Here is a 23,828-nt window from a genome sequence, read left to right as displayed (position 1 = left end):
CAAAGCACTTAAGAATAAAGAACTTACTATTCACAATACTCAGCTGGATCCGTTGCTCCTCGAAGTGAGACTAAACCGGCACTTCTGAGGTAAATTTCCCAGGATTATTATTAGGATAGTATTATTCCTCACAGTGTCGTAAAGTACATGAGTCTGATTAAGCTTGGTGTGTTTTATCCAGCTGATGTGGGTGTTGACACGTTTGCATGGATTGCCTCAGATCATTTGCGTTTGAATAGCGCGCGCTCTCCGTGGGCTTGTTCACATTAACACTTAATGAGCTATAATGAGCTGAAATGAGAACGACTGACATCTCTCTCTTTTCATACAGATTACATAAACTGAGAATATTTGTTTTTTATATAAACAAGAATGCATTTCCGGAGGAACTGCGAAGTGTGCTTGCTCGGGTGCGGTTCACTAACGTTAGCAGGTAGTGGATAAGGGTGCGTTTGAAGTTTGCTTGATCTGAGAATTTCAACAATAGTAGCCTACTTTTTTCAAGATTGTGCAAAAAGGTGAAAAGTTATGTGCATTAAGAGACATGTCTGCAATGTAGACTAGTGCCAATGGCATTGTTTATGTGGCTTGGTTGTTGGTTTTGAAATAATTGGTTATGAATATACAGCAGAGAGTGGGAGTGTTTTGGGTGATGAAATAGTAGCCTATTGAAAAGAAGTTGACAGTCTTCATTTACTGTATCCAATAAGCCAATACAAAACTCACCCAGCTGTTCTGTGGTTGAGTGTTCCCTTTGATTAGGAACAAATTTACTATCTCAAATTAAGGTCTACCGTAATTAGCGATGCTTTGATTGCTGCTGTCAAGATGGTTGTCATCACCTACACAGAAACGCTGATTTTTATAGCCTACCGTCAGTCCTCATATTGTAATTAAATGAAAAACGCTATCAGTTTCACTATTAGCTTACTCTAGCGATGCAATCGCAACAACATGGATAACGCTGTTTGGCCTTGCCTAACTTTATATGACATAATATGCGCCATATGCTAGAGTTACACATCCCACTGCCATTTCAGGGCTTGAATTTCGGTGCGGGAATGTGGGGATTGCGCATAATTTAAACCATTCCCGCAAGGTTAGCTTTTATAGTGCGAGAAATTCCCGCACACTTCATCTCAGAACAAATGATTAAAAAATAAATTCACAGATGCGAGAAAAAAGATGTCAAACTGTCTTTTATTTTCTAATTTAATTCCTCAATCAGCGCTGGACCGGCAATTTTCTGTCTTCCGCTGAGCCCTGGCCGTAGACAGATCATGTTTCACGCTGTCAATGCAGTGGTCTGCGTTGCGCTGACCTTATTCACACTATCGAGTGTAGGTGCAGCATTTTAACATTGAGTCATAATGAGCTGTTTGTGAAGAAATTATCCGCTTCCAAATTATATCATTTTAATCACGAAATTGAAACATTAAAAAACAATTTGCTCTTTATGGTGTGCGAGTGATAGAGCGCGGCAGCAACGAACCAACTGATCAGCTTGCAGCATAACAACATAGAATGCTCGGCCGAACAGCTGATCATAGCTGTACAGGGCGCCTTATTATTTTTCATCTCCATAAATATATCTAGTAGTAAAGCTAATGCAAGGGCTAGAAATCAATTAATCTTTTGCTGATACTTCCTTGTCATCATGGAGAGCGCAGTTGGTTGCATAGCAACGACAGACGCCACGGGAGAGCAAGCGCTTATGGAAAGGAGACAGCGGCGCGCTCGCGCTTTCCACTTGTTTTTACACATCTAAGGTGCGTTCCATTCGACAGGGTCCATACGCAGTGTTCACTGCTCCCCTACTCCCTATTGACTTCACTGACAATAACCGCTCATTTGAAACGCCCTGCAAACGTCATCAAAGAAAGTCAATGACGGGGTCGCGCAGATTATGATATAACATAAATATATATAGGACTACATTCATATTTTAATTTTTATTATTATATTATATATTTACAATTATATTGCACTATTTTACAACTACATCAAATAAAATCACTTTACTTCACAAACTAGCTAAGCTGGCTGCATTCACTGAGGTAAATTATAATCATCAAAAATAGTATATGTAATATTCACAACAATAACCGTTAAAAATACTGTAATTTGTATAACAATGGCGAAATGTATGAATACTTACACACATACGTAAACTCCTCCATCGTTAGTTATGACCGTTCTGACTGGTGATAACGTGGTGCGTGAAATGACAGTTGGGTGATCATCGCTCTCCACTTCCTGTGAAGTGATGTATCGATGTTCCCTTATTCCCTATGCCGTGCGCAGTGCCCTTCGAACTGAATATGTTCGCTCCCTTCGGATTGGAATCTCACTTAAGATGGCGGAATACCCTGTGAAGTCCACTTCGCAGTCCACTTACGGTCAAATGGAACGCACCTCTAGAGCGACGTTGTTGATTGTTTGAGCATGTGACTGCGCGTTTCTCCTTGTTTTCTATTGTTATGCGCAGCATATTTCCCGCGCGCAAACACAGCCACAGACGGTTAGCGAAGAAGAGCATGATGTATTTTGTATAAAGTTTTTTTTTTGTTGTTGTTATTAACTGTTTTGAGAACTGGAAATGCACAATTCATGCATATGTAGCAGACGGGACCTACGTCCGCTTAGTAAATCACTCTTCCCTGAATGGCTGGAAATCAGAGGATCTAAGTCCCTAACCCCCAGGCCTATTAATCTCGTGTCTACTCTGCCCGCTCAGTAAAGCACAATAGCTTAGGCTTTAGGATTTGGACCTGTCATGGTGGAGACCTAAAGTGCAGAATATCAGTAGCCTAACTGTCAGTGTGTGTGACTTAACTTGTATTCCCCCTACCTACTATACTTTACAGACAGAGGATGAGACGCCCCTACTTCAGGGAAGATGGAAAAACTTCACAGTAAAAGCAATAGTGTAAAAGTTGAGAAATGAGTGGTTATTTATTATACTAAATACCAGTATTCTAATACTGAGTAAAATTAAAAAAAATTAATTAAAAAAATATATGTTTATAAATCAAATGTAAAACGTATATGAATGGTTTCCCTATCAACCTGTAACCATCATAAATTATTCAAACCCTTGTATTAACATCCACTTCACCAGAGTGACTCAATAACACTTTGAAAGTTTTACTTAACAACATCAGCATATATCTAAATACACTGCAGATAAACCTCATATGCAAATAACAGCAGTATATACTTGTGAAGGTAATTCACACAACAGTAACCTTCAGGTCAATGGTAACCTCAGAAACAGTTTTGCACAATACACTTAACAACACTCCATGACCAACCTCAGTTCAATGTTCCTTTTGGTTCGGATTGTCCACGTTACGTATGTGCCGACCGTACACCAATTAATAGAAAATGTCCATCACAAGAGTGTTGCTATCCCGTGTCAATGGTGGAGTCATGTGTGGCAGGGTAGCCTATTACTCCTCGACCGCACCGTGTATCAATGGCGTGAGAGATAGAGGGAGAGGGAGAGAGCAGGTGAGATGAGCCACAGACACGTCCCGGGCTATAGCTGTGAACTGGCTAGTTGTCTTCCTTCCCTTGCGTGACAAGCTTCTAACGTTGGCGACGAGCTAGTATAGCTAAATAATCGCGAGAACGTTTGCCTCGCACTATGCGAACTATACTTGTTGATGATATGACGACGGATGAATCTTCAGTACTGATGGCATGGAGTCTTCCGCTCTTACAGACGCCACTCAAACCGTAACTGTTCCGTAGCTCAGACCAAAACATGTAGCACACGCAATAACTAAGAGCTAAACTGTTATTTACTTAATTATCATACCGAAATCTCCGTCAGCATGGGACCTCTTTGGACGCCGCCATCCTCTCTGTTGTTCTTTGCAAAACTTTTTTAGTCCCGCCCTCTCCTCTCCTCTCATTCACCAGTGTACCAGCATGCAAGTCATTGATTGGCCGAGTCTATGTCCAAGTTCCTGTGTGCGATTGGGTGAGAGTATTCTGGGGGATTTCTTCATGTTATCCTAGGGGATACATATCAAGAAATATGTGCACACTCTGGGTGTACACCTACATTCCCCCTTTCCAAACCCTGCCACATCATAGACTTCACTGTTTGAGTCCCTTGCTAGACCACAGTGCATGTTCTTTTCTTTTTTTTTTTTTTTATACAATGTAACATCAATACATCCAGAACAGAAGTACACATGCATTCACTTCTTTTAGACTTTCGTTAGTGTAAAACAAAATCACATAACAAAACAAAACATAAAGGAAAAGGAAAAGGAGCTCACTTCAGAACATACCCCTCCCGATATCTAACAGGTAACTGACCCCTAGTGTTCCTCTGTGGGCGTCTCACTATTACAGACTCATTATCTGACTCCGAGTTATCTGCATCCTCAACTAAACCCCCCATAACAGATCCCTCCCCAGAGCTAGCATCAGAGGCTCCCCCACTTTCATGATCAGATACCTCCCCCAGGCTACCACCCAAGACTGCCTCTGGCTCAACATCCCGCAGCTCCCCTTGACTAGCCCCCATACTCTCGCCTGGTGTTGGTGCATTGTGAAGGGTATGAGGAATGCAAACTAACCCTACAGAGTCAGTGTCTGAACCAGATGCAGCTCTCTTGAGCCTGGGAGCAACTGCTTCTCTAATAGGTGTCTGAAAGGTGCAATGCTTCATCTGATTTCGGTGCACTACTTTTGACGGCCCCCCAGTTTCGGGCCTGACTGTGAAGACAGGTAAGTCGGGGTGATTCTGCTTGACAACTAAATATGGCTCTGGCTCCCACTTGTCTTGGATCTTGTTCCTTCCCCTTGGTCGATGATTCCTTAGCAGTACTCGATCCCCCGATCTGACAAGTGCAGCGTGTGACTTCCGATCGTAGAGCCGTTTGCGTCGCCGGGACGCATCCTGAGCGGCGTCCCCAGCCGCCTCTGCTGCCACTTTCAGCCTCTCGTGGTGGTCAAGGACCCAATCATCGAGGTTGTCAATGTCACTGGGCTCCAAGTCTCTTCCTCCCAGAATTTCCTGAGGCAGTCGTGCATCTCGCCCGAAGAGGAGATAAAACGGGGAGTTTCCCGTCGAGGAGTGAACATGACTGTTATAAGCCATCACAAGCTCAGGAAGATACTCCTTCCAATTGTGTTTCCTCTCTGGCGTCAAAGTTCGGAGCATATCATGCATCGTTCTATTGAATCGCTCGCATTGAGCGTTGCCCTGGGGGTGATATGGGCTTGTACGACTCTTGGAGATGCCATAGATACGACAAAGTTCTTTGACACTGGCTTCAAAGCTGCGCCCCTGGCCTGAGTGAAGCCTAGAGGGGCAGCCATAATACACAAACCAGTGCTTGACGATGGCCCTGGCTGTGGTTTTAGCAGACTGGTCTTTCGTGGGTACAGCCATCGTAAACCGTGTGAACATGTCAGTCATGACTAACACATTCTCATAGCCACCCACAGACACCTCTAATCGGGTGTAATCCATGGCCAGTACCTCCAGAGGTGTGGTCACATTAGTGCATGTCAATGGGGCTCGGATAGCTGGAAATACGTCTTTGGCAAGTGCACAACGCTTACACTGCTTCACCCACTCATGTACGTCTCTGCTCATTGAGGGCCAGTAGAAACTGCGTGTCATACGTGCAAGTGTATCCTTCTGACTAAAGTGACCCCCATGCTCATGTTCCATACTGAACACATGTTTCCGCAGAGCCTCTGGTAATACCAACTGGTGTATCTCCTCACCATCTCTGGGGTCACAAATGCTACGAAATAGGACACCATGACAGATGCTCAGTCGATCCCATTGTGATGCCAGTTTTTTTTTTCTGGAACCATTTCCTGTAACTGGTTCTTATTGGGCCGCGCGTTATATTTCGTTGCCCTTGCTATAGGGCCCACAACAGGATCCTCTGCCTGAAGTTGCTGAAGATCCTCCCAGCTATATCCAGTAACCTTTGCTGTAACAGCAGCTTGTGAAGCCACCTGCACACTAGGCTTTCTTGCATTTGTCTTGTGTCCAGGCCATAGAGAGCCAGGGAGGCTATATTTAGCCTGAATTTGTTCAAATGAGGATAAGGAGGATCCCACAAACAAATCCCACATCTTTTTAATTCCTTGGCGTGTCCAAATATCATAACCTATATATGTCATGCCTGGCTCGAAGTCAGAGTTTCCTTGTATTGGGGAAAGCAAAGGAGTCAGTAAAGATCTTCCCTCCAACTTACGCACTGCAAACCATGCTTTGGGATTCAACTATAGGATTGTTATTGCACAAAGTCCTTACAGATTTTATATTCTTACAGGACAAAAGACCGAGCAATGAACAGTGAGTATGAAATTTGTCTAGACATAACCAGACAGAGGTGGGATCCTCCTTCACCCATTCGGCTACAAACTTCAAATGTGATGCCAGTTGATACAATCTGAAGTAGTGTTGCACGGTGTACCGATACTTCAAAAGTATCGCGATACTCGGAAATTAAAAACGTCATGATACCTAAATTTATTAGTATCGATACTTGAAAATTTTTTTTTTACAAAAAACGCCTCCCTATGGACGTCTGTGTTTTTTTCCTGACGCACGCAGCAAAGAACCTGCCGCTGTCAGTGTCATGTGACAAAACACTACAGCGAGATGGCTGCATGTGCGAGCACAAGCCATTCTCTGTGACGTAGTGATTCTAGATAATACTCCAGACTTTGGCTGTTGATAAAGGGAGTCAGCAGACAAAATATGAAGTCATCGAAGACAAGCTGTACCTAAAAACGCTGTCCGACAAGCAGTCACACTACCGTATCTTCCTCCCTAGGGATCTTATTTCACCTATACTGGAACACTATCACAGTGACCCCACAAGTGGGCATGCTGGCATCTTTAAAACTTACAAAAGAATTCAGGATGTCGCATTCTGGCCGGGGATGTGGTCCGATATAAAACAATTTGTAAAGAGATGTGTAAAGTGCCAAACCCTAAAAACAGACCAACGGAAACCTGCTGGAAAAATGCAGAAGATTAACAGCACACGTCCAAATCAAATAATGGGTGTGGACATTATGGGACCACTACCCCGTAGCACCAATCAAAATTAATACCTTTTAGTATTTGTTGACTACTTCACCCGTTGGATCGAACTGTTTCCCATACGTACAGCTACAGCAAGGAGTGTTGCAACTGTGTTCAGAAAAGAGATACTAACAAGATGGGGAGTACCGGACTTTCTTATATCCGACAGAGGTACCCAATTCGTATCTGCAATATTTAAAGAACTGTGTGAGAATTGGAATGTCACGCCAAAATTGACAACCGCTCATCATCCGCAAACAAACATGACCGAACGGGTAAATCGAACTCTTAAAAGTATGATTGCGGCATATGTGGAGGACAGTCATAAACGATGGGACCAGTACCTGCCAGAAATCAGGTTTGCTATAAATTCTGCAGTGCAGGAAACCACAGGAATGTCTCCTGCAGAACTCCACATAGGAAGGAAGCTACAGGGGCCAATGGATAAGATTCTGAAAGGTAGAAACCATGATCTGTCACCAAATGCACCCCACTATGACACTGTATATCATTTAAAGCAACTGCAGGCAAGAGCACAAGAGAACTGTAAGAAAGCCCATCTAAGACAGCTTCGAAATTACAACAAGAATCGAAGGGACATTCTATTCAATGAAAGAGACAGGGTATGGATGAGGCATTTCCCACAGTCCAGTGCAAAAGACAATTTCACAGCCAAACTTGCACCAAAATGGAAAGGACCCTACAGGGTAATCCAACAAATGGGGCCAATAAATTACAGAATAGCACTGGAGTCTACAGGCGAAGATGTTCGTGTTGTCCATGTTTGTAATTTAAAACCCTGTTATCCAACATCCACTGAACTAGAAGCACAAAACAGACAAAAGCTTGTCGACCTCTTTCAAGAATCCTCTGATGAGGACGAAGAATTCTTAGGATTTTAATGTTTCAACATCTCATAAGGAACCATGAGATGTTTTGTCCAATGGAGGGGGAGTGTGACGGAAAAAAAAACTACAGAACCCATAATGCACTGCAACAAGTAGGAGGAGTCAGTAGCCAGAAGGAAATGGAATCAGGTTATTTTAGATGCAGGTGTGTGTGCATGTGGTTGAAGGCTTTTTCCCACTACACCAAGAGCCAAAGTTGAAGCAATTTGAACTGCCTGGAGTCTTTAGACGTTTAAAATGTGCCAGAATTAGTCAAGACTTGAGATTACTGTGTTTTAAAAGCTTTGTTGCTGCACTGCGGAAGAGTTTCGACTACAAAGGTTCCAGCGAGCTGCTCCTTTCCATAGCAGTGTTTGGAGTATACAAATGCTTAATCAACAGACAGTAAGCACTGTGAAGTATGATGCCGATCATGAACCAACGAGACTGAAAGTTTTCGTGTCACAAGACTTGCGCCAGCTACACAGTGAACGAGTGTTCGGATGTTCGCGATGCCATTCGTTTATCGGCTGTGTTTTGAACTGCGTGGGGTTGGAATGCTGTGACCGTGAGTGAATTTCATCTAGTTTTGGACAAGCCTCAGATATTCTGATTGCACGTTGGACTTCAGGTAGGCCTTGAACAGTTCATCCTCACTCCGAAATGGAGCCTTAAATCACAACTGACTCTTGGAAAAGATGGGTTTAGCGGACTTTTATCCCATACTTCACACAGCACATTCACACACATCTACACAAGCCCACAAACATCAAACATCCTTCTCTTGAACGCTTTGCTTAAGGACAAAACTGATAAAGCTCTTATGTTTCTTATGATAAATGAGATAATGCTGCTAAATTTATTAAAAAAATTTACCTTGAATGTCATTGCTCTAACTTATTTTTTATATTTTTATATTTCATATTTTGTTCAAATGTTTAATATATCTGCTGTTCATATGTTCATATTAGTGTGTTATATGATTAGTATGTTGTCCCGGTTTTAAAATAAAGCACAGCAATGATATTTGAGAGTGTTTCTCCCTTTTCAGGAAAAGTATCGAAAAAGTATCGAAATCGCAATACTTGACTTGGTATCGGTATCGAAACAATAATTTTGGTATCGTGACAACACTAATCTGAAGTTAGGCACATCCACACACACACCCCCCCCCCCCCCCCTTTGACATAGGTAACTGTAACTTGGAGAATTTAAGCCTGGGTTTTCTTTCATTCCATATAAATTCACTCAACCAGCTATTAAGTAGCTTCAGTACTTTGTTTGAAAGTAGTAAGGGGATCATCTGTAAGGGGTACAGTAATCTAGGAAGAACGTTCATCTTAATAACAGATACCCTACCAAGCAAAGATAAGGGAAGAGAGCACCACCTTTGTAAATCTCTTTTTATGGCATCTAGTAGATGTTTTGGGGTCCTTGAGATGTTCTGACATGCCCTGACATTTGTGCTTTTTTCAGTTGCTTATAAACATATTAATGGCAAAGGTATAATTACACTCTATTTAGCACAAACAGGGCTACCATAATATGTGAGCAACATGCATGTACATGTTTGTATTTTGGAGAGAATAATGTTTATGCATGGTTATTGAAAAAACTAAAAACTAAAGTTTCTGAAATAAGGCCACAAAACACATACTAAATATGTGTCAATAAGACTTTTGACTAATGGATGTCGTTGCCTAGAGTTTTTTCTTCAAAATGATGTGAAAATCATCCTACCTAATCATTCACATAACACAATACATTGATTTAAATCTTGTAAAACACTTTTTGTTTGTAAAGGCAATATGCGCAACGATTCAACAGCATCATGCATATTTAGTGATTCACACCTGAGGAGACAATGGGGCCCGCATACTTAATGAGCCATTCATTCAGGTGTGTCACCTATAGCCACAAGAAAGAATGCAAGAGCAATATATATATATATATATATATATATTAGTGGTGGGCCGTTATCGGCGTTAACGTGCTGCGTTAACGCGAGACTCTTATCGCGCGATAAAAAAAATATCGCCGTTAATCTATTCTCCAAGTTGGGTTGGGAGATGGCTCCACAAGGTATGATGACGCAATCTACCCGCGGCCGCGACCCGCGAGGTAAACCCGGCTGCAACGCATATTCGTCGTCATCTTAAGTAAACACGGCTGAAAGTGAAAGCTGGTGAAAAAGATCGGTGCAACATCCATTATTTGGACTTGGTTCGGGTTTAAGCCGTCAGACGAGCAGCAGCAAACTATATACAGAGTGTGTGGGGTAACAGTTCGGTAAGATAACACACGACTAATCCGTTCGACCACCTCAAATTCAAAACGAAACATGATATCACTGAATACCAGCGCGCGCGTATTATTCCCATTCCAATATATCTTAGTGGTGTAGCACATAATCTCGATTTTAAGAATCGTTGTTGTGTTTCTTTTTAACTGAAAAGACATCAGTTAGACAATATTCTAATTTTAAATTTGGGGTTTCATAAGCTCCAAGCCATAATAAACATTAGACCTACTTAAGTCCCTGCAGCTAGTGTACTTAAATTTTATTTATCTGCAAAATTATGTTGTATACTTACAGTTTTGCACAATATATGTTCTCAAAACTACATACACCCTTTAAAAAAAAATACATTTAGCAGTTGTTTAGCATGGGTCTGTGTTAGGGCTGGACGATTTTGGCTAAAATCATAATCGCAATTAATCAAACAAGTTACCTCGATTACGATTATTGAACGATTATTTATTTTTTTAATTCCTATGTCACTGGCAAGGCTTATACTGTAAATACGTTCACGGTTATTTTTTCTAATGAAAGAGTTAGGGATGTCCCGATACCACTTTTTCACTTCCGATACGATACCGATGCCGCAGCTTTGGCTATTTGCCGATATCTTTATTTTATTCTTGAACTAATACTAATAATAATAATAATTCATTACATTTATATAGCGCTTTTCTCGACACTCAAAGCGCTTTACATAGAAGGGGGGAATCTCCTCAACCACCACCAATGTGCAGCACCCACTTGGATGATGCGACGGCAGCCATATTGCGCCAGAACGCTCACCACACACCAGCTTACTGGTGGAGAGGAGACAGTGATGAAGCCAATCAGTATATGAGGATGATTAGGAGGCCATGATGGACAGAGGCCAAGGGGCAAATTTGGCCAGGACACCGGGGTTACACCCCTACTCTTACTAATAATAAAATATATGGAAGCACTTTCCTCAATTAGCCACATAAAAACATCTCACTCAAATGGAGAACAAATACTTCTCCAGTATATCCACAACAACAGTTGATAATGAAAGACTGCCACCCTTTATTCAAAAGGCCTTGAGATATGTTTGGTAACCTGAATGAATTTAAAATTAATTTGCTATATTTCAGATCAATATATTTGTTTCCTTAAAATTTAAATTAACTTTAACTTCTCATCTGAATTATAAATAATTTATTTCTGTATAAAATAAACTACCATTAAAAACATTTGATTAAATTTTTTAATCAATGTAGAATGTGTAACTTAAAAATAAAAAGATTAGTGCTCTGTTTTAGGACAAGAAATGAAAACCAATGCAATATGATGAATGTCCAAAAGATGAGATCATTTTTGCTTTTTGATAATTTGATTTAAAAAAATGTACACAGTGTGTGTGTGTGATTTTGGTTGGGTGACAGTTGTAGGTTACAGTTTGACAAGAGTTTACAGTTTGACAAAAGCACAATGTTTTACACAAATATAAGTAGGCTGAACACTTTGCAGTTTTAATGATGTCCTGTATGAACAAATTGACGTTGATGTTATAATGACGAATGATGTTTTTATGTTTCCACTGTTCGATCGCGCCCGTGCCTCTCTCTCTCTGACACACACATTCCAGCATTGCAATCTTGACATCGCAGCCTGTTCATTATGCTGCGTTCACAGCAAACGCGAATAGAGCGTCAAATTCGCGTCTATCGCGTCTAGTTCTACGCTTAAACATTTTGAATCCATTCGTGCGTCCAAAGCGAATAGGACGCACGTAAGCGAGCGTTTGAAGCGAAATAGACGCGCGTTCAGGGACGGGGCGGAGTCAAGTGACTACACACGCGGTAATATGTTTTAAGGGGAAAGTACACACACAGTAGGCGGAAATATTAATAGGATTAAAAAACCGAAATAACCGACTTGGTAAAATTACGTCGGTTACAGGCTCTGAATTTCAGTTTCGATTACTTTTCGATTAATCATCCAGCCCTAGTCTGTGTAATCTGTTCTGAAATGGTTTTATTATAATATACTGTATATCGTTATCGCAAGAGGCTGCAATGTATATCACAATATAGATTTTAGGCCATATCGCCCATCCCTAATTGATAGCCTATAGTAGTTGATAATAACATAGGCCTACCTAATGTTGCCTACGGACGGTAACAGTACAGTAGTAACCTTTTACAGTCTATGAGTAGAACAGCTTTCTCAAGCAGTTTGTGATGCATTTTGGAAACAGGAGATGAGCCCCTGGTCTAATGCGCCACCTGGCTTGAGAAACCCGTTCTCAAAGACTTACTTTTATAGTCATTATTTGGGTAGCACACATATTCTGAATGCCTTCGGCAGAATTCAAATGAGCCATTTTAATCTAGATAAATCTAGATTAATTTCAAAATTAATCTAGATTAATCTAGATTAAAATTTTTTATCTATGCCCACCTCTAATATATATATATATATATATAGTGAAAGTGACGGCCAAGTATGGTAACCCATACTTGGAATTTGACCTCTGCATTTAACCCATCCAAGTTAATGCACACACATTAGGAGCAGAGTAGTGAGTAGTTAACACACACACACTGCAAACGTGGATACACACACCCAGAGCAGCGGGCAGCCTTGTGTGGCGCCCGGGGAGCGATTAGGGGTTAGGTGCCTTGCTCAAGGGCACCTCAGTCATTTCCCACTGGTTCTGGAATTGAACCAGCAACCTTCGGGTTTCCAGTTCAACTCCCTAACCACTAGGCCATGACTGTGTGTGTGTATATATATATTCTACCAAATTGGTTCACAGTTGGAAGCATGTCAATTTTATTTTTATTTTTTTTTCACAAATTGTGCTTGCAAATTGTATAATATCCAAGGAAAACATGTCTAGTAATTGTGCAGTTAATTCTCATACTGTATTTTCAGTTTTGGAATATGTATCCTCTCCCCAAATTTGTCAATAATAAAACACAATAAAAATTATTTAAAGAAAAGGCTTATATTTACCTTTTAAAATTTGTTTACATCTACCTTGTAAATATATATTTGTTATTAAAAAGGTTACAATTACAACAACAATTGAAGTGTAATCTTTCTTTGTAAAAACTAAAGTATACATTTTATCATACACATTTCAAAGTTAAGGATTCATTACTTCGAATATAGCCTACATTGACAAAACATACTATATTTAACATATTAGCAAAAATTGGCAAACAAAAGCTTATTTGAGGTGGCAGATATTTTACAGTAAAAATGTGTAATCTATCCAAAACTAATCAACGAAATGTTGTCTTTCATTTGTCTGTAACATAGGTCTTTCGTTTTTAGTATAAGGAATATAAATGTTAATTTGCAGTTTAATACGTTGCTTATACAAATACATTTTATTTCAACATATTTCAGTAGATTTTTACTCAGTATAGCAAAATAGTTTGCTAAAAGCAGATCATTCATTCACACACAGAAACGCAATTCAAATTGAAACCGTCTTTTTGCGAGTTGTGGTAAACAGCGCATCTCTGCCGTTCATTCATCACATTTTCCATTATTATTATTCCTCTCAGCGCTGCGAGACGGTATAAACAAGTACAATGATCTGATTAAACTTGTGTTTTCTCGAGCTGATATGGGGGCGTTCACAGGCTTGCGTGGATTGCCTCAGTAATTTGCGTTTGAATAGCGCGCTCTCCGTGGGCGGAGTCACATTAAAAATAATTAGATGAGACTGACATCTCGCTCTTTTCTTACAGATTACATGAACTGAGAATATTTGTTTTTTATATAAATTACTTCATTTAAAAGAAGAGAATTCAAGCTTCATGCCTGTGTGTCTGTTTGCCTGTTTGACTGAGTATCACTGAGTTATTGTTCATTTTCGGACGCGTTTCAGAATGGACTACACTGACTACGTTTACATGCAGCCAATAACCCGTTCAAAACCGGGATATTAGCAATAACCCGGTCGCGCACGGCCATGTAAACACCGGTTAAAAACCCGGATATTATCCCTGGGGTACCCCTTTTCTAACCCGAATATTTGGTCATGTAAACGCGTATCGGCATATCCCCATCAAAAGGAACATTGATTTGTGTTCTGCGCATGTTCTATTCGCAAGGAATCTTGGTCTTTTGAGTATAGACGGCGCATACAAAAACCCGCGTGCAGTATACCGGAAGTAAACATGGCGAGACGCAGCACAGCACCACACTTTTGGAGCGAGGAGGAAATCGCAAACAAAGGCGATCGCTATCTGCCCCGAACTATTCATTATCCGCGTGCTGCTGTTGTTGTTGTTGCCTTTGGATACAGGAAGAAGAATCGGAAATGACGCACATTGCGTCTTAACTTTGTCCGTACGTCCAGACGCTAACCGTGCGTCGCCGTTTACATCGGGATATTGCCAATTGATTACAAATTCCATGTATACAGGAGTAACTCTCTCTACTCACGCATGTAAACGGGTTATTCCGAATGTTTCAGAAACCCAAATAGTGACCTTAACCCGACCATAACCCGATATTTGTCAGCATGTAAACGTAGTCACTGACAGAGAGAAGGCAGAACTCGCTTCGTGTTTATTTTTCTTTATTTGGCAAAAAGCAAAACACTTTGTTTTTATTGTGAGTATACACAAAAATAATACACATTTAACAGAATCGATTGATGTATGAAACGTGTTTGTAATATCAAAGTCAACAGAGCAAAATTAATCTCTTTTGAACTGATAAAAAAAAAAACAAGCTGACCCCAGGGGGTTAAACATTTGGTGAAACATAGGGGTGATATGAATACCGAGATGCACAAAACCAGACAGGGACCAACGAAATGGAAAAGGTACAAGAGAATTAGTCCTTCCTCTGAGGGCCCCCAGAGGCATCGCAAGAGATTTCGAAAAGTTTATAACCTGAAAATGTTCCAAATTGGTGAATTAGTTTGATGAGACGAGGAATAGTTGAAGCTGGTTCTGATATATATAATAAAATATCATCCGCATATTGTGACATTTTATGTTGAGTGCCACCGGTGCCAATTCCTCTTATTAATAAATCCTGCCTGACGGCCGCAGCCAGGGGCTCAATCGCCAGGGCAAAGAGGGAGGGGCTGAGAGGACAGCCTTGGCGCTTCGAGCGGTAAAGTGAGAAACTGTTAGACCTACAACCATTATTGATAACTGAAGCTAAGGGGTTATTATACAGCAATTTAATCCACCTTATAAATGTTTCTCCTAAATTAAATTTATGTAAAATATGATGCAGATAAGGCCACTCGACACGGTCGAAGGCCTTCTCCGCATCCAGTGAGATGATTAGACTTTCGATATTCTGAGTTTGACATATATTGATAATATTTAAGAGCCTTCTTACATTGTGGCTAGAGCTTCTCCCCTTGATAAACCCCGTCTGGTCTTCCTTGATTATGACAGGCAAAACTTTTTCCAGTCGGAGCGCTAGTATCTTAGAAAGTAACTTAAGATCCTGGTTTAACAAAGTGATAGGCCTGTAATTAGAACAGTGATCTAATTAGTGATCTAACAGTGATAGAAAGATTGAGGCAGAGAGCCGGATGTAAAAGAATGCTCTAACATAGCCAAGCCATGGCTTCTGGCCCGGGCGCCTTCCCTGACTGTAATGTTTTAAGTGCTAACAGGGCCTCATCTTTAGTAATAGGTGCATTTAATTCAGCCTTCTGAGCTTCGGAAATAGTAGGGAGAATTATTTGAGACAGAAAAGGTTCCATTTCCACAGAGGCCCCTGGAGGGTGATCTGATTTATAAAGTTGCGAGTAAAATTCTCTGAAAATATTATTTATGTTTTTATTATCAAAATAACGAGTACCGGCAGTGTCAACTATTGAGGTGATTATTTGAGGATCTGACTCGACTTTAGTCAAGTAAGATAAATACTTGCTGGGTTTATCACCAAATTCATATAGTCGCTGTCTAGAAAAGAGAATAGCACTCTTAGCCTGTTGAGTTAACAAAGCGTCTAATGCGGCTTGCAAAGCGCATTTATTTTGTAATAATTATGGGTCAGATAATGAAGTTAACGTTCTCTTAATATCCTTTAAATCTTTCTCAAGCTTTGACTGGTGCTCCAATTGCCTTCGTTTCTTAGAGGCAGAATAGCCAATTACTAAACCTCTGATATATGTTTTAGAAGTCTCTCAAAGTAGAGAGGGGTCTTCAGTGGACTGCAAATTTATATCCATAAAGATTTTAAATTCACTGGTCATATACAAATTTCTCATCTCTTAGAAGGCTTGAATCAAATCTCCATCGCCTACTTCCTGCAAAATGTCCAACAGTAGTCAATTTCAGACATACCATAGCATGGTCACTAACAACAATGTTCCCAATTTCACAAGAGGAGACATATTGTATGAGGGACTTCGGGACAAAGAAATAATCTATACGAGTGTGGCATTTATGAGGGGGGGAGTGAAATGTAAATTGTTTGTCGGTTGGGTGTAAAGTTCGCCACACATCGAGAAAGCTCATCTCATCACATATCGCGGATAGGGCACTGGCCTGGCTCGTTAAAGCAGAGCTACGCGAGGGATGCCTATCGATTATGGGGTTGAGCAAGCAGTTAACGTCACCCCCCACTAAAGCTACAGATGACGATATTTCTGTGAATTCTAAAAATGCTTTTGCATCAGGAGAATAATTAGGTGGGCAGTAGAGATTCATCACAGTAGTTTCTTCTCCCTATAAGATACCCTTAATAATGACATATCTTCCATATGTGTCTTTGACACACGTCTTTAAATGAAATGGTATTCTCTTACAACACCCTTACTGCTGGTGGTAAAAGAGGAAAAGTAAACCTGGCTAACCCAACTATATTTCAATCTAAGATGCTCACTATCATTAAGATGTGATTCCTGAAGCAGCGCCACATCAACTTTCTCCTTTTTTAGTAAAGCAAATACTTTTCTCTGTTTAACCTTGCCTCGCAAACCCCTCACATTCCATGAACAAAATTTGCCGTTGTTATTTGACACAATCAAGATTATTGATATAACATGCAATTAAACCTTGAACAATAAAGCAATTTCGACAACCTGAGGATGCGTCATAAAATGCAAAAAACAACCAGATCAGTGCTGAGCATAACAACCAACCAAACCTCACTAAACATGAAAAAAGAAAACAGTAAAGGACAATAGTAATAATAATTTAAAAAAAAAAGAAAAAGAAGAAGAGAAAGAAAAATGTAGAATTGTAAAGTACTGTAGAAAACTATAACATAAAAGTTCTTTTGAGGGGAGACCTCCCCCAGGTTTTATGGGGGCCACCTTCTTAAAACGCGCCCGAAAAAGGTGCATAAACACTTGCCGGAACTGATACAAAACGTGGTAGGGACTAAAGCAAGCGCCCACGAGTGTGGTAAAATCTTAATGCAGATCACTTTCTCAACCAATATTAGTAATATAAACACATGCAAGCGGGTTATATACGAGCATAAATGAAGTCTTAAACACAACAGGGACTGACTTCCAGTCTTCATAAGTTAGTTATGTGAAAGCACACATTGTATAACCCACCGCGTCATATCAGATAAATGCTCCTCAATCCTGATTTGCAACACTAGACACAAAAGAAAAAACATCGGCCGGCGAAAGGAAGGTTTTCTTTATCCCGTTGAACGACACCTGTAGCTTCGCTGGGTAGAGCATGGAGTATTGTGCGCCGATATCTCTGAGATGCTTTTTAGCCTCCGCAAACTCCTTTCGCCTCCGCAGCACTGCAGCAGAGAGGTCATTGTAGAAAGATATCCTCTTGCCGCCCATAGTAATGTCGCCCTCCGCTGCTTTCCGTCACGCTGCCGCCATCACTCTCTGCTTATCTGGGAACGAGTGGAACCTGACAATGACCGGGCGCGGCCGCTGGCCATCCCCGGGTTTGGGAGCGAGGGAGCGGTGTGCACGCTCAAGCTTGACATGGCCACCCTTCATATCCACGCCGAGGAAAGTTGGCAGCCAGTGTTCAAAAAAGGCTAAAGCATTTTCGCTCTCTGTGTTTTCAGGGATATTAAAGATACATACATTCTTTCGCCGTCCCCTGTTTTCCAAGTCGTCAATATGGTCTGCGAGGGCCTTGACTTTCTCCTCTAGGGCCTGTGTTTTAGCGGCGAGAGGCTCGGTATCCGTTTCTAGCTGTAGTATTCTGGTCTCTGCTTCGTCCAGGCGCTCATTAGCTCTTGTTAGCTCGGTTGTGTGCGACGCGACTGTCTTCGCCAAAGGATCCAGCTTTTCGCTGATTTGCAGCATGATCTTTTTTGTCATTTCCTCAAATGCTTTAGCAAGCCCAGGCTCCAGTTCAGGTTCAGACGGGTTGCTGCTGTCCTCGACGTCTTGTTCGCCAGGTTGAGCTAAAACTGTAGCCAAGGTGTCCGTGGCCTGTTGATCCAATTTGACGTTCTTTCGCTTACTGGAGGGCATTATTTCATGTTGTTTAGTCCAAAAGTGTTCCAAAGTCATAATACAGCGTCAGCATTTGCAAAAAGAAGGATATGTCTAACGGAATATTGCAAAATGTTTGGGCGCCCGCGGAACTCCCGCAAACACGTCTGTCTCCTATGCCGCCATCACGTGTCTCCAGCTGTAATTTGTTTAATAAGACACGTGACTTTCAAATGAAAGATTGGTATCAAAAAGCACACCCAGGTTCCTAACCGACGACGAAGACTTAACAGAGCAGCCATCAAGTGTTAGACAGTATTCTAGGTTATTACGTGAGGAAGTTTTTTGTCCAATAATTAGAATCTCTGTTTTTTTCAGAATTTAGTAGTAGGAAATTACTAGTCATCCAATTTTTTATATCAGCTATGCATTCCGTTAATTTTGTGAATTGTTAGTTTTCGTTAGGTTGTAAAGAAATATAGAGCTGAGTATCATCGGCATAACAGTGAAAGCTAATTCCATGCTTCCTAATGATATCTCCTAAGGGTAGCATGTACAGAGTGAACAGCAGTGGTCCTAGTACTGACCCTTTTGGTACGCCATACTGAACTTGTGATCGATAAGACATCTCTTCATTTACTGCTACAAACTGATAACGGTCAGATAAGTATGATTTAAACCATGCTAATGCAATTCCACTAATGCCAACATAATTTTCAAGTCTATTTAAAAGAATGTTGTGGTCAATAGTGTCAAATGCAGCACTAAGATGGAGTAACACCAATAGAGAGATACAACCACGATCGGATGATAAGAGCAAATCATTTGTGACTCTAATGAGAGCTGTCTCGGTACTATGGTACGGTCTAAATCCTGACTGAAAATCCTCGCAGATATCATTTCTTTCTAAAAAGGAACATAGTTGTGAAGATACTGCCTTTTCTAGTATCTTTGACAGAAAGGGTAAATTCGAGATCTGCCTGTAATTGACTCATTTTGTAGGATCAAGTTGCGTTTTTTTAACAAGCGGTTTAACAAGTTGTTTGTGTTTGGAGCTATATCGATTTGATTCATAATCCGTGAATTTTTTTTTCTCTTTAACTCACTTACAACGAACATTTTCTACTTTTCCTCACTGAGAAGCACTGCTGCTCAGACCTCATAGTTACAACGCGGACTGTTGAACAGACGCGTCTCAAGCCGATTTGTGACCCAACACCGGTTTACACCTGTGGGTCACGGCTGAGCGCGTCTTCTTTACAATCACTTACAAACAAACATTTTCTCGCCTATCGTGCGTCTACATGACACCTGTACCACTAAAAAGACGGACTATTACAACGCGGACTGTTGAGCAGACGCGTCTCAAGCCGATTTGTGACCCAACACCGGTTTACGCCTGTGGGTCACGGCTGAGAGCGTCTTCTTTACACTCACTTACAAACGAACATTTCCTCGCCTATCGTGCGTCTACATTACACCCGTACCTCTAAAAGACGGATTATATCCAAGACTTAAGTCATAAACTAGTATTAATATTGATAGCATCACTGGTAGCGTCGTTGCTAACTTACTCTCCATCTGTTAAAATGACGAATATATCAGATGTATGTTGTCTACCTTTTGGTGCAGATGAGGACTCATTCGAGCTGCACGCGGTGCAGTCTGAGCTGGAAGCTGTAGAGAAGCAGATCCGCGACCTTTTAGAGAAACAAGCCGAGCTGAGAGACCGGCGTTTAGCTCTTGAATCGGCACGCGGCGATGCGTCGAATAGAGACCGGCGTTTAGTTCTTGAAACATCACGCACCGATGCACACAAATCAGTGACTAACATTAGTAATCAGCTGACCCCGACCTCGTCTACTCGTTTCTCGTTTCTCAGCATTGGTCCCTGAGCGCCCAGGTCACGATCAGCCATGGTTTCGTTCACTCCGGCTCCGACACGCCACCACGAGGCTTGGGTGGTTCCGCAGCGGAAGACGCGAGCCAGGACCAGAGCAAGAATCTCTCCACCACTCCCGGTTTTCGAGATCTCCACCCAGAACCGCTTCTCCCCTCTTCGTGAAACGGAACGCGATGCTGTCGTCATCGGCGATTCCATCGTCCGGCACGTCCACGCTACGTTAGGTAAAAGTAAGGTGCACAGTCACTGCTTTCCTGGTGCTCGTGTTTTCGATATCGCTGCGCGGGTACCCGAGATCTTGAACGGTGACGAGGGTGTCGGAGCCGTCGTGTTGCACGCGGGAGTGAACGACATCAGGCTGCGGCAGACAGAGGTTCTGAAGAAAGACTTCAGGAGCCTGATCGAAACGGTACGCAGCACATCGCCTGAAATAACGATCATTGTGTCTGGACCGCTTCCCACGTACCGACAAGGGCATGAAAAATTCAGTAGATTATTCGCGCTAAATGAATGGTTAATGTCATGGTGCAATGAGCAGAAACTGCTCTTTGTAAATAATTGGAATCTGTTTTGGGAGCGTCTTAGGCTCTTCCGCGCTGATGGCTTACACCCAAGTAGAATCGGAGCAGATCTTCTGTCTGATAACATCTCCAAGATGTTAAATACCGTTTGACTAGTAACCAAAAGTCCAAATTACAGTCTCGGCTGCACCAACTTTATTGATATAAATATTAGTGTAGAACATTGCATAGAAACTGTGTCTATTCCTCGTTTAGTGAGATCAAATAATAAATCTACTGCAGGATCTAGAAAAAATCGAATTGTTATTAAAACAGAAAATCTCGCTATTAGTGAACAAAAACAATTTCTAAAGCTAGGTCTTCTAAACATTAGATCACTCACACCTAAGGCAGTTATTATAAATGAAATAGTCACAGATAATAGCATCGATGTACTTTGCCTTACTGAAACCTGGCTTAAACCAAATGATTATTTTGGTCTAAATGAGTCTACTCCATCAGGATACTGTTATAAGCATGAGCCCCGTCTGATTGGTCGTGGCGGCGGTGTTGCAACAATCTATAGAGATATTCTTAATGTTACCCTGAAAACAGGTGACAAGTTTAATTCGTTTGAAGTACTTGTACTAAATGTTACGCTCTTAGATGTAAGAAATAAATCCCTATTATCTCTAGCCTTGGCTACCGTATATAGACCGCCAGGGCCTTACGCTGATTTCCTAAAAGAGTTTGCAGACTTTCTCTCCGATCTATTGGTCAACGTCGATAAAGCATTAATTGTTGGAGATTTTAACATACACATAGATAATTCAAATGATGCGTTAGGGGCTGCGTTTACAGATTTATTAAACTCCTTTGGGGTCATGCAAAACGTCACTGGTCCCACTCATCGTCTAAATCATACACTCGATTTAATTATATCATATGGAACCGATCCAACCGATATAGATATTATACCGCAAAGTGATGATGTCACTGACCATTACATGGTAACTTGCATATTACGTACTGCTGTAATATGTCATGCGGCACCGCGTTATCGACCAGGCAGAACAATCCTTCCATCCACCATAGATAATTTCTCAAATTGCTTATCTGATCTGTCTCAGCTACGGCCTGAACCCAAACAAACAGATGAACTAGAAGAACTAACTAGCACTATGAGCACCATTCTCTCTAGAACATTGGATATTGTTGCACCCATTCAATTAAAAAATGTCAGAGAGAAAATTAAAGCACCATGGTACAACAATACTACGCATGTTCTAAAGAGAGAAACCCGTAATTTAGAGCGTAAATGGAAACAGACTAATTTAGAGGTCTTTAGAATCGCGTGGAAAGACAGTATGTCACGTTATAAAAAGGCCCTAAAAGTGGCCAGGGCTGAGCATCTCCGCAAACTAATAGAAAATAACCAAAATAATCCAAGGTTTTTATTTAACACCGTGGCTAGATTAACTTATAAACAGACGTCACCTGAACAAAATATCCCATTACAGTTTAGTAGTAATGATTTCATGAACTTCTTCACTGAGAAAATAGAAAGCATCAGAACCACAATTGTAAACGTTCAATCTTCAATCGCGCCTTATAATTCAGCCTCAATTATCACCCCGCAAGAACAATTACAGTGCTTCAGAACTATAGAACAAAAAGAGTTAAATAAACGCATCACTTCATCTAAAACAACAACATGTTTATTAGATCCTATACCAACTAAACTACTGAAAGAAGTGTTACCTGTAGTGGAAGAGCCTCTCCTCAATATTATTAACTCATCTTTATCTTTAGGTCATGTTCCAAGAACATTTAAATTGGCAGTTATAAAACCACTCATTAAGAAACCACAATTAGATCATAATAACTTAGCAAATTAAAGACCCATTTCAAATCTACCATTTATGTCTAAAATATTAGAAAAAGTGGTGTCCGCTCAACTAGGCTCTTTCTTGCAAGAAAATGACATCTATGAAAAGTTTCAGTCTGGATTCAGACCGCATCATAGCACTGAAACTGCGCTCGTTAAAATCACAAATGATTTACTTTTAGCTTCTGACCAAGGCTGCATCTCAATACTAGTTTTACTTGATCTTAGTGCTGCGTTCGATACTATAGATCACACAATACTCATCGACTACAAAATTATACTGGTGTTCAAGGACAAGCATTAAGCTGGTTCAAATCATACCTATCTGACCGCTACCATTTTGTCTATTTAAATGGAGAAAAATCGATCATAACTTCAGTAAACTATGGAGTGCCGCAGGGATCTGTGTTGGGCCCTCTATTATTCTCAATATATATGATGCCACTTGGAAATATTATAAGGAAACATGGAATTAGTTTCCATTGTTATGCTGATGACACTCAAATATATATTTCATCACGGCCGGATGAAAACGCTAAATTATCCAAATTGACAGAGTGTGTTAAAGATATAAAAGATTGGATGACGCGCAATTTTCTTTTATTAAATCCAGACAAGACAGAGGTAATACTTATCGGTTAAAAAAACCGCCCACAAAACTTCTCACAATACAACTTTAACATAGTAGGATGTCCTGTTACTTTATCCTCTACAGTAAAAGACCTGGGTGTTATACTAGATTGCAACCTGTCTTTTGAAAATCATATTTTATGTTACAAAAACAGCCTTTTTCCACCTTAGAAACATTGCTAAGCTACGTAATATGCTATCAGTTTCTGATGCAGAAAAGTTAGTTCATGCATTCATGACCTCGAGACTAGATTACTGTAATGCTT

General features: G+C 40.8%; 2 protein-coding genes and 1 long non-coding RNA gene across 4 annotated transcripts in view; 2 read left to right on the top strand and 1 right to left on the bottom strand.

Moving 5' to 3' along the window:
* LOC309479407 (b(0,+)-type amino acid transporter 1) overlaps positions 1-23,828 on the top strand; it is a 144,669-nt gene that overhangs the window by 91,265 nt on the left and 29,576 nt on the right. The gene's annotated exons all lie outside the window — the stretch shown is intronic.
* Positions 1-23,828, bottom strand: part of LOC309479340 (uncharacterized protein) — a gene marked incomplete at its 5' end in the record, with an annotated part of 244,765 nt that overhangs the window by 206,930 nt on the left and 14,007 nt on the right. The gene's annotated exons all lie outside the window — the stretch shown is intronic.
* Positions 9,392-12,620, top strand: LOC309479525. The gene is made up of 2 exons (XR_014199267.1): positions 9,392-10,147; positions 10,214-12,620. It is a non-coding gene; the product is annotated as an uncharacterized lncRNA (long non-coding RNA).

The sequence above is a fragment of the Leuciscus leuciscus genome (assembly GCF_965113295.1).
Source record: "Leuciscus leuciscus genome assembly, chromosome: 17".
Lineage (NCBI taxonomy): Eukaryota > Metazoa > Chordata > Actinopteri > Cypriniformes > Leuciscidae > Leuciscus > Leuciscus leuciscus.
This window is presented reverse-complemented; position numbering and strand designations above follow the sequence as displayed.